This window comes from Periplaneta americana, chromosome 3, assembly GCF_040183065.1.
Source record: "Periplaneta americana isolate PAMFEO1 chromosome 3, P.americana_PAMFEO1_priV1, whole genome shotgun sequence".
In the NCBI taxonomy this organism is placed as follows: Eukaryota; Metazoa; Arthropoda; class Insecta; order Blattodea; family Blattidae; genus Periplaneta; species Periplaneta americana.
Window position 1 is genome coordinate 53624392 of NC_091119.1, and position 17400 is coordinate 53641791.

The 17400-nt window shown below is 37.3% G+C and overlaps 1 long non-coding RNA gene across 1 annotated transcript; it reads right to left on the minus strand.

Moving 5' to 3' along the window:
• Positions 1 to 1860: 1860 nt before the first annotated feature.
• Positions 1861 to 11588, minus strand: LOC138696040 (uncharacterized). The gene is made up of 3 exons (XR_011331219.1): positions 10923 to 11588; positions 8734 to 8879; positions 1861 to 2749 (listed from the first exon to the last, which is right to left on the minus strand). It is a non-coding gene; the product is annotated as an uncharacterized lncRNA (long non-coding RNA).
• Positions 11589 to 17400: the final 5812 nt, after the last annotated feature.

Here is a 17400-nt window from a genome sequence, read left to right on the forward strand (position 1 = left end):
TTACTTCACAGAATGGATCCTGTGAATTGTTGGAGGCTATGTATTGTAACAATTGAACAGCTCCATCTATATTTCGGAAGTCGAGTCTTCCATATAGAACCCCAAGTTGTGTCTTCAATAATCTTTTGTTCAGTACAGTATAGCTGTTGACAGCAACTTCAAGTTCGCGTTCAGGAAAATTATGCAAAAAATTTGCTGTTTAACAATTTTGTTGAGTCTAGGTAGCTTAAAGACTGGAAACGATGAGTAGTTTCCTGAATTATATGGTCACATACTTCCTTGGCTTCAATTTTCGGATTCCATTTTCCGTCGCTTGCTGACTGATTCAGGAGGACACTCAAAAAACTGGTAGATGGCAGCAGCAGTCGGACACTTGATTACCAAATACATTGTACATAGTTCCGAGTTCTTCCACAAACAAGCATTCTTTCGTTATGCTTTACTTTTGCAATCTCCAAGCTGTGTTGTGCTGAAGCTGACTACAGCACTTACCCGCGTAAAAATAGCCAATCAGAGCAGTGAATTCAGCTTCGCACATGCGCAATAATTATCTACATTCTCATGTAAGTTCTGAGTAGCACAACGTACCGCCTGAGGCACCAAAGAACGAAGAGCGAAGACTAAACACTCTATAACGCGTCATGAACATAACCACGGGAAATTGTCAAATGGCAGATTACACACTATGGCATTGCAAATACATTATTTAAGCAAAAATTATCATTGTACTGTAGCACATAAGGACGGGCCGCCCCTGGATACGAACTAATTTATTAGCTATCGAAACACATTACATTAATGATATAAATAAACTGAAATATTATAACTATACTTGTTTTTTTGAAAGATGGGACATGACAGGAGCGTTGCGATTGGAAAAACAACTGAATGTCACGTAGCGTGGTAGGCCTGTTGCTATGGTAACAACGGTTGAGTTGCCAAACTTACCATTCTCACATGGCGAGTGCTTAATAGCTCTCTTGGCGACATTTATTGTGCACACAATGCTAGCATTGGTACGTTTCGTGTTTGATTCTCTGTCGCTTTTTGTATTGTTTTCTTACCTTCGCGTCAATTGTCAATGAATGTTTTAACGTCAGTTATCTTAACATCAATTGCTAGCTTCCAACAGGTGGCAGCATGGTAGTCCATATTGGCAACATAGCACTGTAGTTCCAAGCTCGGCCGCTTAACTGTCATATCCCATCTCTCAAAAAAACAAGTATAGAGCCCTGATGTTTGGCAAAATGCCTTTTTTACTGGGTGGAAGTAAATCATTATTTCCATAGATATAAATGTGATTTGGAGTAAATCAAAGTGATAGTCAATTTTTATTTTGCCTTTTTAAAGTGATTCTTGCTAACAGATGCCTTTTTTTTTGTCATTTTAAAGCAATATTTCTTGTTTATTTGCAATTTTCTAATTAATTGTAATGGGTATGAAATTTAAGCATTTGAAACAATGACTAACTTTACTAACAATAGTAAATAAAAGTAATTTATTTTGGTGCTTAATCTGCTAATAATCGTGCTTTAATAATGTTGGTCTAATGTGAATAATGATCGACAATCCACATTTACAAATATAATATAGTCATGTCTTCACGATACCCATAATCAGCTTTATAATTTTAAATATTAAGCTCGTTCTCATAGAAGCTGTCACGTAGCATTTCCAATTGTTTGCTTTCATATTTTCAAATCTTACTGTTACAATTTTGTGCTACACGTGTTTATTATTGTAGGAAAAGGAAATTTGAGTGAGGAACAGTCAGTTATTGTCAGGTGACAGAAGGTATAAGATCAGTTAGCAAGAATGCCTAAAATCAGTAAACCATTGAAAAGCAAACTTTTTGCTTACGTTAGTGAATTTGGTGCCCATGTGTTTTCAACTAATGGAACAGTTTTGTTGTGTAAGGTTTGTAAAAAGACAGTTAATCATGGAAAAAAGTCTTTTATAAGTCAACATGTGTCACCTACGAAGTAAATATGCGAGTTATGTTGATATAATTTAAATTTATTGCTAAAATATATTATGCCTTTTTAAAATTCATAATGCCTTTTTCAAAGATTATTGTGCATCTTTTTACGTTTTATTGCCTTTTTTGCCTGCCTATTTTAACTGTTATAAATTCCTAAATATCCGGGCTCTAGTGAAAGTAATAATTGACATTACAAGTGGCTCTGGTATCAATATATTAATTTTATTGTTATATTGGTACCAAGTGCAGGAGAGCATGTGATTATATGTGCTGATACAACATTCGTGCTAATAACGCTTTGAAGTGGAATGTACATGCCCTCCCTCTTGCTCCGCACAGTCCCTGCAGTGCCTACATACAGATGTCAACAAACGACAGTGCGCTCACTGGACAGCGATGAAGAAATTTCAAACAACCAATACGAATTAAGTCAGCATATAATCAAACACAGTCAGACTTATAACTTGCACTGTCAAGCATTACTTGCGGACCACTCCAGCCACTGAATAATATCCACGAGTCCAAGGAAGAGTCACCAAGGCAGCTCCAGCAGACTGAAAACCCGTGTAACACAGGCGAAACTATAGTGCTGTACAGCTACACATCTCGTCGACTCGGTGGACAAACAACCACCACTGTTGTCAGACACCAAATTCTTGGCTGCACATCTCAGATCACTCTCCCATGATGCACCACCACTCCAGTCGAATACTGCCCGACAGTCACTTCCAATGGATGATGTCCGAAAAACAGGAGTAGGGATTTTAACTGACAAATTTGAAAAAGCACCCATAGTAGAAAAATCACACAAGACACTGGCTATCCAACATGCAAAATTCGCGGGTACTCGTGTAAAGGGGGTTAAGTCAAATTATAAGATATGTAAACTTCTCTCCTTTGGTACTGAACAAAACCCCTTTGTCACAAAATACAGAGCACTGTAACTGCATCTTGGATGGAAGCATGATTTAACAGAAGTAATCATGGAGGGTTCAAATCTTTACTTATCCCATTTTAGCCAATTCATACTTAATCCCCTTTACACAAGCACCCGCGAATTACTACCCTCATTTGAGGTGCCAATTGATATAATCAAAAGCAAAGATGATAAGCCACTAGGACTGCCATCTATGTAAAAGAAAGAAAACGAACAGAAATATATGAAAATGAAATACGAGCGAAATAGAAACAAAGTGGCATTAGAATACATCACATAACATATCATAAATTTAAACTGATGACACTGGTTCCACTTGTTGAATTTAATTTGAAGGACTTCAGTATTCATTAGGAAGTGGTATGTTATTTCACTTAGAGAACTCAATGGTGATTTCATTGTTAATGGCTAATATGAATTATTACTTACTTACTTATGGCTTTTAAGGAACCCGGAGGTTCATTGCCACCCTCACATAAGCCCGCCATCAGTCCCTATCCTGAGCAAGATTAATTCAGTCTCTACCATCATATCCCACCTCCCTCAAATCCATTTTAATATTATCCTCTCATCTATGTCTCAGCCTCCCCAAAGGTCTTTTTCCCTCCGGCCTTCCAATTAACACTCTATATGAATTTCTGAATTCGCCCATACATGCTACATGCCCTGTCCATGTGAAACGTCTGGATTTAACGTTCCTAATTATGTCAGGTGCGTTGTATAAGTTTCTCCATTCTCCTGTAACTTCATCCGTCTTAGCCCAAATGTTTTCCTAAGCACCTTATTCTCAAACACCTTTAACCTCTGCAAATCTAGTACATTACTGTAGGTACATTAAGAGAAAACCACAATTTCAAGTCGCACAGAGTTTGTGAGAGTTTCTGGCGTCTTGTCAGCCCACTCGAGTTATTATGTGGCCTCCAGATGTGGAGGGTAGCTGCGAATATATTGAATAAGCAGTCGTGGACAGCCGATAAGGAGTGGTCCTCCAGCTAGGAGTGGGGCGAAGGGCTACAACCCATTACCATAAAAAACAGCTTGTTACGAAACCATACAATAAGCTTCGGAATATGAATTATTACTATTGTAAAATACACACTTTTAACCTTTTTTTTCTGACATTTCTGTAAATGTTGTGTGTGAACATGTGAGCCCAATCCCATTCTGTAACTACATTGCATACCAAGGTTAAAAGAGGACAAAGTTATGCAATGTGTTTACCGCATAAACTTTTTAAACCTGCATCAGAGTATGTAACCTGGAACCTACCAGCATTCTATCAGTTAGGTTGTGGTGCAAACATGGAAGAACGTAGTTACAGCAGCAAGTGTTGTTCTACACATATTCAACTATTATATTAACACAACAGAGAAATGTAAACATTTTAACATAACAGAATACTGGTTTACTAATAGCTGTAGGTAGGTAAAAGGGGGGAAAAAGTATATTTACTTAAAGTTACAAAGACTAATTATAAAGTCATTACGGTCAATAATATTACCTACAATCTGATTTACTTCTTCCACCTATCCATTAAGGCAAGTTGTTGTTCTTTCTTTTCTTATAAACCCAATATACTACATTTTCAACACTGCTGGGGGCAGGCATTACATTATCATCACAGTCAAATCTCATTAGGTATTTAGTAGTATTGCTGATGTCTTCCAGAGCTAACAGAAAAGTTGTTGGGGACTCATTGTTTGCTTTATTTCCCTCGTCCTTTTCTTCTTTTTCAGATGCATCAAATGCTAGATTTCTTTCTAACATTAATTGTTCCATGATTTGAACTTCACATGTTACATATTTTTCATATGACACACTAGCTTCTAATTGATAACATTTGTCTTCTGTCGTGTTAATTCTGTTACACTTTCAATCCCGAGAGATCCACTTCCATCCACAGATAACCACTCTACTTATGAGAACAGTTAGACATTATTGAATCTGTGATTGTTTTCCAAGCCTCTGCAATGAAATGCAGAACATCCAGAACATTTACCTTAATCATGAATCGACTTATTAGTTGCACACATTGGTTTTCTCACAAGATTCTTGCGGTAATAATGTTTAAATGACATGATTATATTTTGTTCAGTGTAGAGTAATCAGTAATTATGTCCACCGCTATGCAGTAACGATTAGCCTGCCTGACCATGAAACGAGCAGGCCTGGGTTCAAATTTGGTTGGGACAAGTTACCTGGTTGGAGTTTTTCCATGTTTTCCTTCAACCACTTGAAGCAGAATTGCTGAGTAATTTTCGGTGTTGGACCTCGGACTCATTTCGCCTTCATTAGCAAAATTTCATTAATCACATTTAATAGCTACAGGTTGACCAGGAGGACATGGTTCCAGGATTCGCTTGCAGATGGCATCTGTCTGCAGGAGCTGCACATATCCCAGAGATGCCACATGGGTTTCAATCAGCAGACTGCAGTAGACAGAGGGAGTATAGCTCCCTTGGATAGATAGCGCTGTGGCTAATCGCGGAATGAATGTGTCCTTCTGGTTAAGGATGCAGCAGATTCATGCACGTGAATTGTAAACAGATGCTATTGATCTGAAGAGGCTGCAGAGGAACATCACAGGGAGGTGGAGGGGGACTCCTGCTCACATGGACTCCATCAGACCTGAATGCTGTGGCTGAATTGATAGGATGGCACCAAGCAGTGAATCACGTGCTTGTTGTCTGTTGCACCCATTCATCAATGTAGTCTACTGTTATTGAGTAAAAATGTACAATTTTTCTGAAAGGGCTTTCTGATATCAGACCTTCTTGTAGACTACTTTGACAAGTACTTTACTATTTATAAAGACCTCATCTTGTCTTGTCCTAAGCTTGAAAAGATTGTCTGTTTATTTTTTTCGTTTCAATAGCTGAGGCATCCTTACGCTCAATCATCAGTATACAGCTTTAGAAATTATTCTTTTTTTACTTTTTAAGAAAATGGGGTAGGAAAAGTTCTCTCTTTTGTTGAAGGAAATCACAAAGCATGCATGGACAATGTCATGTGTCCAAGCTTAAGAAGCAAGACCTGAAGCGTTTATACATGTCATTGAAACGATTTAAAGCAGTCTTCAAAGAAAGTCTTCTGGTTTTGCTGTGGCCTAACACAGGGTTTAAGCTAGAAAATAAATAATTTTTGCAAAAATCCACAAATGAAAAATTATATTTGTGCAAATTGCGAAATGCTTGTGCAATATTATGAATAATTGTGCAGAAAGATAAAATTAATTAAGTATGCAGAAACAAAAAGTTACGTTAATTTGTTTATTGGAGTTTTATTACTTTCAATCCATCTTATCACAGTCTAGATACACTTATGCAAGTAAATCATTAGACATTCGTATGTTTAGAATCAATTACTGCTGAATTTATACCACATTAAAATACGTTATTTTATGGGCACTCTAAACATTGAAATTCTTTACTGGTAGGCCCTTCAAGATTTATTGTTAGCAGAGTGCTAACTCTTTTTACTGAAAGACTGTTTCTAATTCCAGTTTTGACAAGATTCATGCAACTAAATCCTTGCTCACAATTTTCGGTATGCCATGGAATTATATAAATCAATTAGAAAAAATTGTTCACTTGACTTACATTAATTGCACCAACTCTTTGAAATCAATTCCTGAACATCTATTGCTCAATCCTTTTTTGAATATTACCCATGCCATTAGCATTTCATTTAAATTCAGATAAGTTCAAACACATTTCTGATTTCATTTTCTCCATTACCATCCTCGTTTCTGAAGTCCAATGTGATTGTTGCATTTTTTGCACATAGACATTCAAAGCTTGTTGCGTTTTTAGAAGTAGCAAAATGCGACTGTCACTTAAACCCTGGCCTAACATAATTTTATATTCTCTTGTAAAAATGTCACAGACTGATTTTAAATTTTCCACTTTGACAGTAAACGAACGAAAGAATTGGAAAATTTTTCCTATAACAGTCTGAATGCCAACTGCCAAAATACGAGTATGTACACCAGTTCTGTACAGCATTGTGTATTATACTACTACTCCATTTATATTTGCCCATCCAGTTCTTTTTCATTTCTAAAATAAATTGTTTTTCTTTTTAAATCACCAAAATTGCTGTTTCTATTGTCTCCTGATATTCCTAATATTTTGTCTGAAATGTTACTCATTTCAACAATTTCCATAATGTGCTAAACCAGAATATCTGAAGTCTCTCTGTGTAAATTATATTGGTGAATTCTAATATTTCATTTTTAATATAAAAGTTTGGAGTTTTGCAGTACCTAACAATAACTGGCGACATTTTCTTGTCAATGTGGTGTTGTGTACCTCAATTTTCGATGCCCGTGCGTCCTACTTTAAATGGTTCAAACCTACCCTCGCAAACGACAGTCTCTGTTTTCTCTCTCTAACAAAGCAGGTTGGCTCGCTTTTCGCTCTTATGAGGGAGAAAGCAAAGATCATACGGCGACGAGTAACGTTGGCAGTAGAAATACCCCCAGGCACTGTGAAGTAACTACGTGTGGGTTAACACCTTATTGCACCGAGCCCTTCAATTGTATTCGGTATATATGCTATGCTGGATACAGATATGGGAAATTCCATTTTCAAACTATATTAACTGGGTTACATACCCCAGTCTGAAAAGCAGGCTACGCCACTGCATACTACAACTTATGAATTATTCATAAGCACAATGAAAAAACATTAAACACATTTTATTTAACTAATGATTTGTCATCAGACTTTTTTTTTTTGTTAAGTTTATTTATACACTCTTTAACATTCACGGTCATCTCGCGTGTTTTAGTACCTGTGGGTATATAAGTAAGCCGCTTTTACTATTCCTGTTTCTATTGTTGTGTTGTAGATAGTTTGTGTGTAGGTAACCGACTCAAATTTTCGATTAATGTTTATGATATTGGTGATTGAGGTGATGATGAATCATGGTATGCAAATTTTCAATCCGGCCTTTGTGACTAAGTGAAACCATGAAAAACACCAGTCAGATTGGTCGGCCATGGGGTTTGAACCTGGGATCTCCTGAATGCGAGTCTCAAATGCTACTACCTGAGCCAACTCGTTCGGTAACATCAGACTTGTTCCATAAGTCATCTGATCTTCAGTTCAATGGACGAGCAGCCAACTTTTCTCCCAGCCTTCCAGACTATATCAGACTTACGTATGTAATCACTAACTATCGACCACTGTAACAGAGGCAGTTGTGACAACATTAAATAAGTGAAGCAGAATAATAATATGCGTAATTTCGTTATTCACGACTATTCAAGTCTTTTAAATTCGTTACTTTCGTTACCAATTGCTTAAATAGTTATTTTTAGTTACTTTTGTTAGCAGTAGATGGCCTGTTATTTTTGGACCTACCTGAACACAATGGTATTTTTAAGAATGATGAAAACTCTTATCAAAACTTTCTTTGAAAGAAAAGTAAAATCAGGTCATACGTCAGAGTTTAACAAGTGAAAGAAGCCTGTCCCTGAATGAGAGATCTCCAGGCAAAATTTACCCATTGCTTGTCGTCGTCTATATTAAAATTCACTTCTATTCATCATCCTTAGCTATCATTTCACCATCAAGGTAATCTTTCAACATATGGCATATAAAGAGCTTCTCTGATAACGTGGCAACAATAGACTACAGAGTACATAAAAAATCTAAGCTACTGTATACACTAACACTAGCAGTTATATCTTCATATGTGCAGTAGGTTTTGGCACTTTTGATTACCAGCAGTTACAATAACTATCTCTTGAATCAGCAACTGTTTCATTTTACATTAAATTTCTGTTCATTACGACGTTAAAAATTCATACCTTCAGCTACAGTCTGTTTCAGAAGATGTTGATCCACTGAAAGAAAGCGATGTACATGGGCTGCTGCTTCCTCATAATCTTCATTTCGAAGAGCAGTCTGCACTCCGCCACTACACAGCTGAAGATCTGAACTCTGACACCCTGCTCTATAGAACACATGTAATTAAAACAATAATGCTTTATAGCATACAGTAATGCAACAGGATATTGTGAAAACCATTAAAAACTACACAATGAAAAATAATCATAAGATTTTACAGTAATATAACAGTATAGTGAGATAGAAGTTGCATTAAAAACTACACAAAATTTTTTCCTTCCCTTTTTAAATTTTCTTTCTCTTCCAACCATTCCATATTCCAACCTAACCTTGATGGTTACATTTGATTTTAACCACTCAAAGTAATTCAAGAAATAATGAACAAAATGTACATTAAATATTACTGCCAATATATAGAAAACTTCGATCTGTGATTATTACAAAAATAGCCCGTTATCACTATTATTTCAAAATGAAAAAAGATCATTAGCCATAATATCCAACTACTGAAGATAAGAAAGGAAATATGCTGACCTGCATAAATGAAATTTCAAGATGGAGGGAGCACTTTAGCGAAATGTTAAATTGTTCACCCCCAAACAAGTTTATTAAATATCAAGCACAAAACAACGACCAAGATACTGAAGGCCCAGACTTGAGGGATATAAATCTGTTAAAAATTTAAAACAATAAACCTTATGAAAGGAAATTATCATATATTATTATCCCCATTCATAAAAAAGAGAGATGACAACTTTCAGAATTTTTATCATAGACAACTTTCAGAATTTCTATCACTGTGTAACGAAATATATGAGAAAGGCAAATGGCCTCAAGATTTCACGGAGACAGTGATGCTGCCAGTACCAAAGAAAAATAATGCCCAAAAATGTAATGAGTTCAGGACTATCAACTTGATATTGCACTTGGCAAAGATTCTCCTGCGAATACTAAATCGATGTTTATATTCTAAGAGGAAGGAAAGTTGAAAGAGGAAAAATTTGGCTTCAGGAAAGGAAAAGGTACGAGAGATGTAACTGGACTGCAATCAGCAAGATATATCTGGAAAAAAAAGTAAAGAAACGTATGTAATATCTGTGGTGGTAGAAAAGGCTTTTAATAAAGTGCACTAGAATAAATTTATGCAAATCGTGATGAAAAGTGGTGTGATTAGGAAAGAGAGGAGGCTATTAAGTGATCCTTATATGAAACAGCGAGTCAAAGTTAGAATAGGTCAAGAAATGTCATAGGGAAGTGCAGTAAGGACAAGAAAGCTCTTCATCACCTTCCTGTTTAACATCTACTTGGAGGATTTAGAGAAGAATTATTTTCAGAAGGGGTGATAGTAGGAGGAAGAATAAAGTGCATAAGATTTGCTGACGACATGGCGTTGTTAGTAGAAAAAGAAGATGATAATAAGGAATATGCTAATGGAGCTAAATGAGAGCTGAGAGCAGTATGGGATGAAGTTAACGAAGACCATGTTTACTGGTAGAAAAATAAAGGTGATAAATGTGCGAATTCGAAATGAGTCAGTAACACGTAGACAGCTTCAGATACTTGGTATAGGAACATGAGCTGTTGCCAGGAAGTCAAAAGGAGAATAGCAATGACAAAGGAAGTTTCTAATAGAAAAAGGAGCATTTTCTACGAAACTTTGAAAGAAGAACTATGAGACCAGTGAAGAGTTTTGTGTGGAATGTGACTTTGTATGAGACAGCAGACAAAATAAGAAATGAAGCAGTGCTAGAAAGAGTAGGTGAAGAAACAATAATGTTGAAACTGGACAGGAAATTAAAGAGAAATTGGCTACATCACACATGCACGCATGCACAGATATGTAATAAAAGGGTTTTAAAACACTCCACATTCATTGACTTCCAATATACACTATTCTCTCTTTGTCCATAGATCTTTCAGCACTCTCCTACAGATGGGACCTCTCTAGCTCCTTCAGTATTGTCTTCATTTCTTCTCCCTCATCCATATTTAAACTGTTCGATAATCAGCTCTTATCCACCTTTCATACCATAGTCATCCCTTATCCATCCTTTATACATCTAAGAAATTCAAATTTTAAATCACTTATAACTTTAATCTCTCTGAATTCGCAAAAAGAAAATGTATTCTGTTTAAAATCATCACTCACCCTGGCAATATCTAGCCGACGCACTTTAGCACTAACATTCTCTGCCAGAGTTGAAGTAAATGTTACCATCTCAGCAAGTTTCTGGGCATCAGAATGGACGAGTTCGAGACTGCTCCGATGGACGCTCAGATTCTCTGAATTTAATTTTCAGATTCAGTACAAACCAGGAAAAAAACATCAGAACGCAGATGCTCTATCTAGAATTCATAAAGTGCCCTTTGTTACGATCGACAAGATGGAATCTCAATCCGTTCGAAATCTACAATTGCCGAACCGCAATATGCACAATGGTTGAATGACGCAAATCAGTTTAAATTAGATGACAATGGGATTTTGTTTCGAATCCAAAATGACCGTGAACCTTGTTTGGTAGTACCTATACCATTGAGATTGACTATACTAAAAATATATCATGATTCACCAATCGGTGCACACCAAGGTCAAAGGTGGACCTATGACTTATTAAGTCGAAGTTTCTATTGGCTAGATATGAGATCAGACGTGGAAAATTATGTTGCAAATTGCATGTCATGTTGGGAAAGAAAAACAGGAAAACATCCTGTAGCCCTCTTCAGGAGTTCGGTGAAGTGGTGAAACCTTTGAATTAGTTAGCATGAACATCCTTGGTCCATTTCCAAAGACCACTTCCGGAAACGTCTATCGATTTTCATGGTTGCCTTCACGAAGTGGAGTGAAGCTATTCCGATACCTGACCAATCTGCGGAAACTGTAGCTAGGGAATTTGTCACAAAAATAGTTGCTAGTCATGGAACCCCTAAACAAGTATTAACTGATCAAGGCAGAAATTTTGTATTTACATTGTTCAAGGAAGTTTGCAAATTGCTACACATAAAGAAAATACAGACAAATCCGTATCATCCTATGGCGAATGGACTAGTTGAACGCAGTCATCAAACGTTCACGGCAATGATGTTTCACTTTGTGCGTTAAGACCAAAGAGATTGGAATAAGTGGATAGCTATAGTACAGAAGGCGTACAGAATTACACCCCACTCGGTGACCGGGTACTCCCCATTCTTTCTCTTGTATGGCAAGGAAATGCCTCTGCCATTTCCAGTTGATATGAGTCCGAAATTTCCAAGAGAAAATATAGAATCCTACCCTATAGTTGGCCAAGCCAGGAAACTAGAGACGGCCTACAAAGTGGTTAGAGAACGGTTAAAGCAAAGTAAGACAACGCAAGCGAGACAGTACAACACGAGGCGAAATGTGAAACTTCAAACATCTGAGCTAGGAGACAAAGTATTCATACAAAGCACAGTGTTGAAAAAGGAAGTAACGAAGAAATTAGCTAAACCATGGACAAGCCCAGTTGAGATAGTAGAAATACTAAATGAAGTCAATTACCGCATTCGCTACGGAGACGGTAGAACACAAGTAGTTCGTGTAAATAGATTAAAGTTGTGCCGATGTCAGGTTGACGACATTCATCCTACCAAAAATAATACAGAAAGTATGTATACGCACTATTGGGAGAATGATGAAGGACCCCTGGGAATGGAATCGAACAGAGAACCCCAAGGTGAAGGAATAATCAGTGAAATGTCAGGAACGGCGAAAGAAAACGCGTGGGCATCGGAAAATGAGATACCGCTAAGCGAATTAAGAGAAAGAGTAGGAAGAGATAAAGATTTTGAGTCCGAGGACGAAATCCCTCTCGCCTCGTGGAAAGTGAGATCAGATGATCCTCCCCAGGCACACAATTCTGCTGAACCAGACCATGAGTTCGACTCTCCTCATAATTCATTTAATGCTCCCAGTGTGAGTAATGAAACAGCCGAACAGAGGAGCCAACCAACTTCACCTCGCTACGGATTGCGAACTAGAAATATTTACTAACCTATTGGATTACAGATTATCTAATTGTTGTCGCAAAAAAAAGTGATCTAATAAAATATGGGGACGAGAATTATACTCTCTGTTCCCCGGATGTAACAATATTTTCAGCTACTCAGCCGCAATTCTAGCCAGAGTAAACTGAGGAAGCCTGTGTCATCGGATCTGAACGACCTTCGACGTGATATCGTCCATTCCAAGAAAAACCCTAAGTATATTGTATAATGTTAAGTTGGGCATGAAGCTCGCCTGGAGATGCCAAAGTTCAAAATGGGACTTGTAAAATTTACTTCTACTTTTGTAACTTAAAATAACTGTATCATAAATAATTCTGTTCATCGAGTTAACTGTTATGTAATATGTATATAGATTTCGAAACATTTTGAACAATGACATAATATGTTTCTAAGCTTAGGATCAATTTAACATAAGGATATTATTGTCTTGAAGGTTAATATATATGTGTAAATATTCAAATCCAAACGTATCTCAAGTGATGATTTAAAGAAAAGACAGTTGATGTGAAAATTGAAGTTAGACATTCATAACTAAAACTCTTTCGTGGTTGAGTAAATGATTATCTTAATTTAATCATTGTGCTACTCGAACTTATGTACTGTATGTACTCTAGGCTTCGAGAATGCAAGACGTACTGCCGGACGCCGGTGGTGTAACATGAACAGCAGCGTAAGCAACGGGAGCCACGAAGGATAGGTGACGTCACTCGCCAGCTGGAACACTATCAGCGCCTAGCATGGGATTCAACCGCATGTGTCAGCAGAAGGAGAATATTGTATGTACGAAAAGGGATCCAACACAAAAAACAGAGTTAATACTTGAATGCTTTTAGGATAAACATTTTAGCTTAAGAATGGAGTGAATTACATTGAAAAAATGTGTGTGTGTGTGTGTGTGTGTGTGTGTGTGTGTGTGTGTGTGTGTGTGTGAGGTATGCATGAGAAGAAAAGAATATATATCGGGGCCAAAAAAAATAAAAGTGAATGAGTGTGAGAGAGAGAGAAATAATGTTATCTTAATAATATCCCATATTGTGAAATTTTATTGTAACGAAAAAGAAGTATCCAAAATCTATTATTGTACCTAGAGTTGATAAGTGTTATAGCTGGCGCCATGCAACGAACCGAACCAACACAAAATCATAGAATACAGTATCTCAAAGTTTAACACGGAAAATCCAAAACCAATTAGAATACATTAAATGAACGTTATTAATGATTCCGCTCTGCCTATGTAATTCAGCGACCACCAGATTCATAGTATACATGATGTGCATGTGAAAGCCAATGGCGAAGGAATAAATACCCCTTAAGCCTTTCTGAGCAGAAAGAGTCCCTGACACGAGATTAACTCTCTGTAAACTCTCTCTGTTGCTTGTGTGTGTGAATGTATTCCAGAATCTAATCCACAATCACTAGGCCAGACAACAAGTTCAATGAAAAAGCACGTGCCATTGAGGCATCGTCTTTTTGAAATGAAGGGGCATTCAGTGGCGTATACTGGTTAAAGGGTTTGGGCTACCGCTGACCCTATTATTACACAAAATATATCTAACAATTACTTTAATTTTAATTACTATGGTAAAACTAATAATACAAAATTATTACATTATGTTATATTATAAACTTTTTCTTTTGTAATTTCCTTGGGCTACCGCCGGTAGCCCGCAAAATACGCCCCTGGGCATTGTTATGCCTCAGGGCATAAGAACGCCCTGTAGCATGATTTCCTGTGGGGTGTCAAATCTGAAACAGTCCAGGTACAGTGTCAGCGGAATACATGGTCTTTAGCAGAAATGTAATACAATTCCAGCTTGTGAAGTAAATAGATGCTTAGCCAGCGTTAAAGAGTTTTGTCGCGCGAGCGGTAAATCACTGCCTACGATAAATGTATTCTTACGCCACGAATTACTGCTGGACTATTCGCAATGGTCCAGTGGAACAAAGCATGCATTTTAATTGGTTAAATTAAATCACGCATTGTTCGATTTCTTTTCTTACGCGTAATCTCATTAAAGCGACTTATCACTGTATTGCAATCAATCGAATTATTTGTAACAGAGGTTTGATTAAGACGACATCTTCAAGCACGAATAATCAAAAGGGGTTAAAGCCTATCTCACCTGTCCAATAGCGTGGGTGGTACCCCGTTCGGGAGACCGATAAGAGAACATAAAAAGTGATGGTGAGAGGATACAGTCGGATGGTGACACGGTCGGGCAGGGATCGAGGACCAAGTCGTAATGGCGTCGGCAGAGACAAGAGATATACTATTGTAAGTAACTTGTTATGTATATTTGTATATATTTAATAAATCGAGCATAGTTTCATTCATAACTAATTCAGTCTAGAACCTGAGTTCAGTAATCATGTAGTTTTCCTATGATATCCTGAGAGTCCCAGCTCTTTCAGTAAAATAGTTTCTTTTACATTATACGTGTAATGGTGATGTCAGAAATCCTGATAAGCCTAAGTGTGAGCGGCAGTCGAATGCAGTAATCATCCGTTCAGCAAGTCATCCGACCTAAGTTGACGGTCGCATAACAATATCATCTCCATTCCACCAATTCATTCGACGCTGAGTGACCTCGTTATATAACAGACTTATAAGCTGCCGGAAAAAAAAAAGTTCATACATTTTGTGTTTCCACGGTCGAATGTGGAAAGCTGCACTGTGTACTGCATTTTCGGCACTGTCCCCCAGAGCATGGAAAGAAAAAATATATGCACATATAATCAATTAACCGAAGTATAATCAAACTCACATCCCCAACACTTGTGTCCCTTTCCCTACTCCATCTACGCCGGTTATCACTAGCTGTGTTATATTACATTCCAAGCATTCCGAAAATTTTTAGGCGGCATTTACAAGTCTTTCAGAATTTTCGAAACAATTCCAGGGATCTACATGTAATTCACTGATTAGATCATCCAAGTTTCTTGCAGTATTGTAGGTCTACCGGCATGGCGCGTTCTCAGGTTGCGGATCGAGGAGACGGCCTCCAGATATGGAGGTTAGTTGTGAATATATTGAATAAGCAGACAGCCGATGAGGGGTGGTCCTCCAGCGGGGGGGTTGGGCGAAGGGCTAACAACCCATCACCGTAAAAAGCAGCTTGTTACGAAACCTTCAAATAAGCCTCGGAATGGGACTGATTCTCTGGCACGACCACAGCAAAGGAATAAGGTTTTGAGATTTGGTACTGGCAAGGATAAACGTGATCTAGGATGAAACTCTCATTCAATCCTGAACAGATAGAAAAACTATTTTGGGCAACTACGAAATATACATAGGCAAAGTACAAATGATCAGGACGAAATTGAAATACAAACTGCTGAGCCATTTATACCCGAACCCACACTTTCTGAAGTCGAAATTTCGATAAAAAATCTGAAAAATTATAAGTCTCCAGGTATCGATAAAATTCCAGCAGAATTAATACAAGAGGGTGGAGGCGCATTATGTAACGAAATTTATAAGCTTGTACTTGCTATTTGGGAAAAGGAAATTGTGCCAGAACAATGGAAGGAGTCCATAATCGTACCTATCAGGGGGACAAGACTAGCTGTAATAACTTTCGAGGAATATCACTTTTGTTGACGTCGTACAAAATTTTGTCCAATGTTCTTTTGAGAAGATTAACTCCATATGTAGATGAAATTATTGGGGATCATCAGTGTGGTTTTAGGCGTAATAGATCAACTATTGATCAGATATTTTGTATTCGACAGATAATGGAGAAAAATGGGAGTATAAGGGTACAGTGCATCAGTTGTTCATAGATTTCAAAAAGGCATATGACTCGGTTAAGAGAGAAGTTTTATATGATATTCTTATTGAATTCGGTATTCCCAAGAAACTAGTTCGATTAATTAAAATATGTCTCAGTGAAACGTACAGCAGAGTCTGTATAGGTCAGATTCTGTCAGATGCGTTTCCAATTCACTATGGGCTGAAGCAAGGATATGCACTATCACCTTTACTTTTTAACTTTGCTATAGAGTATGCCAATAGGAAAGTCCAGGATAACAGAGAGGGTTTGGAATTGAACGGATTACATCAGCTGCTTGTCTATGCGGATGACGTGAATATGTTAGGAGAAAATCCACAAACGATTAGGGAAAACACGGGAATTTTACTTGAAGCAAGTAAAGAGATAGATTTGGACGTAAATCCCGAAAAGACAAAGTAAGTTATATGATTATATCTCGTGACGAGAATATTGTACGAAATGGAAATATACAAATTGGAAATTTATCCTTTGAAGAGGTGGAAAAATTCAAATACCTGCGAGCAACAGTAACAAATATAAATGATACTCAGGAGGAAATTAAACACAGAATAAATATGGGAAATGCCTGTTATTATTCGGTTGAAAAGCTTTTATCATCCAGTCTGTTGTGAAAGAATCTTAAAGTTAGGATTTATAAAACAGTTATATTACCGGTTGTTCTGTATGGTTGTGAAACTTGGACTCTCACTTTGAGAGAGGAATATAGGTTAAGGATGTTTGAGAATAAGGTGCTTAGGAAAATATCTAGGGCTAAGAGGGATGAAGTTACAGGAGAATGGAGAAAGTTACACAACACAGAACTGCACGCAT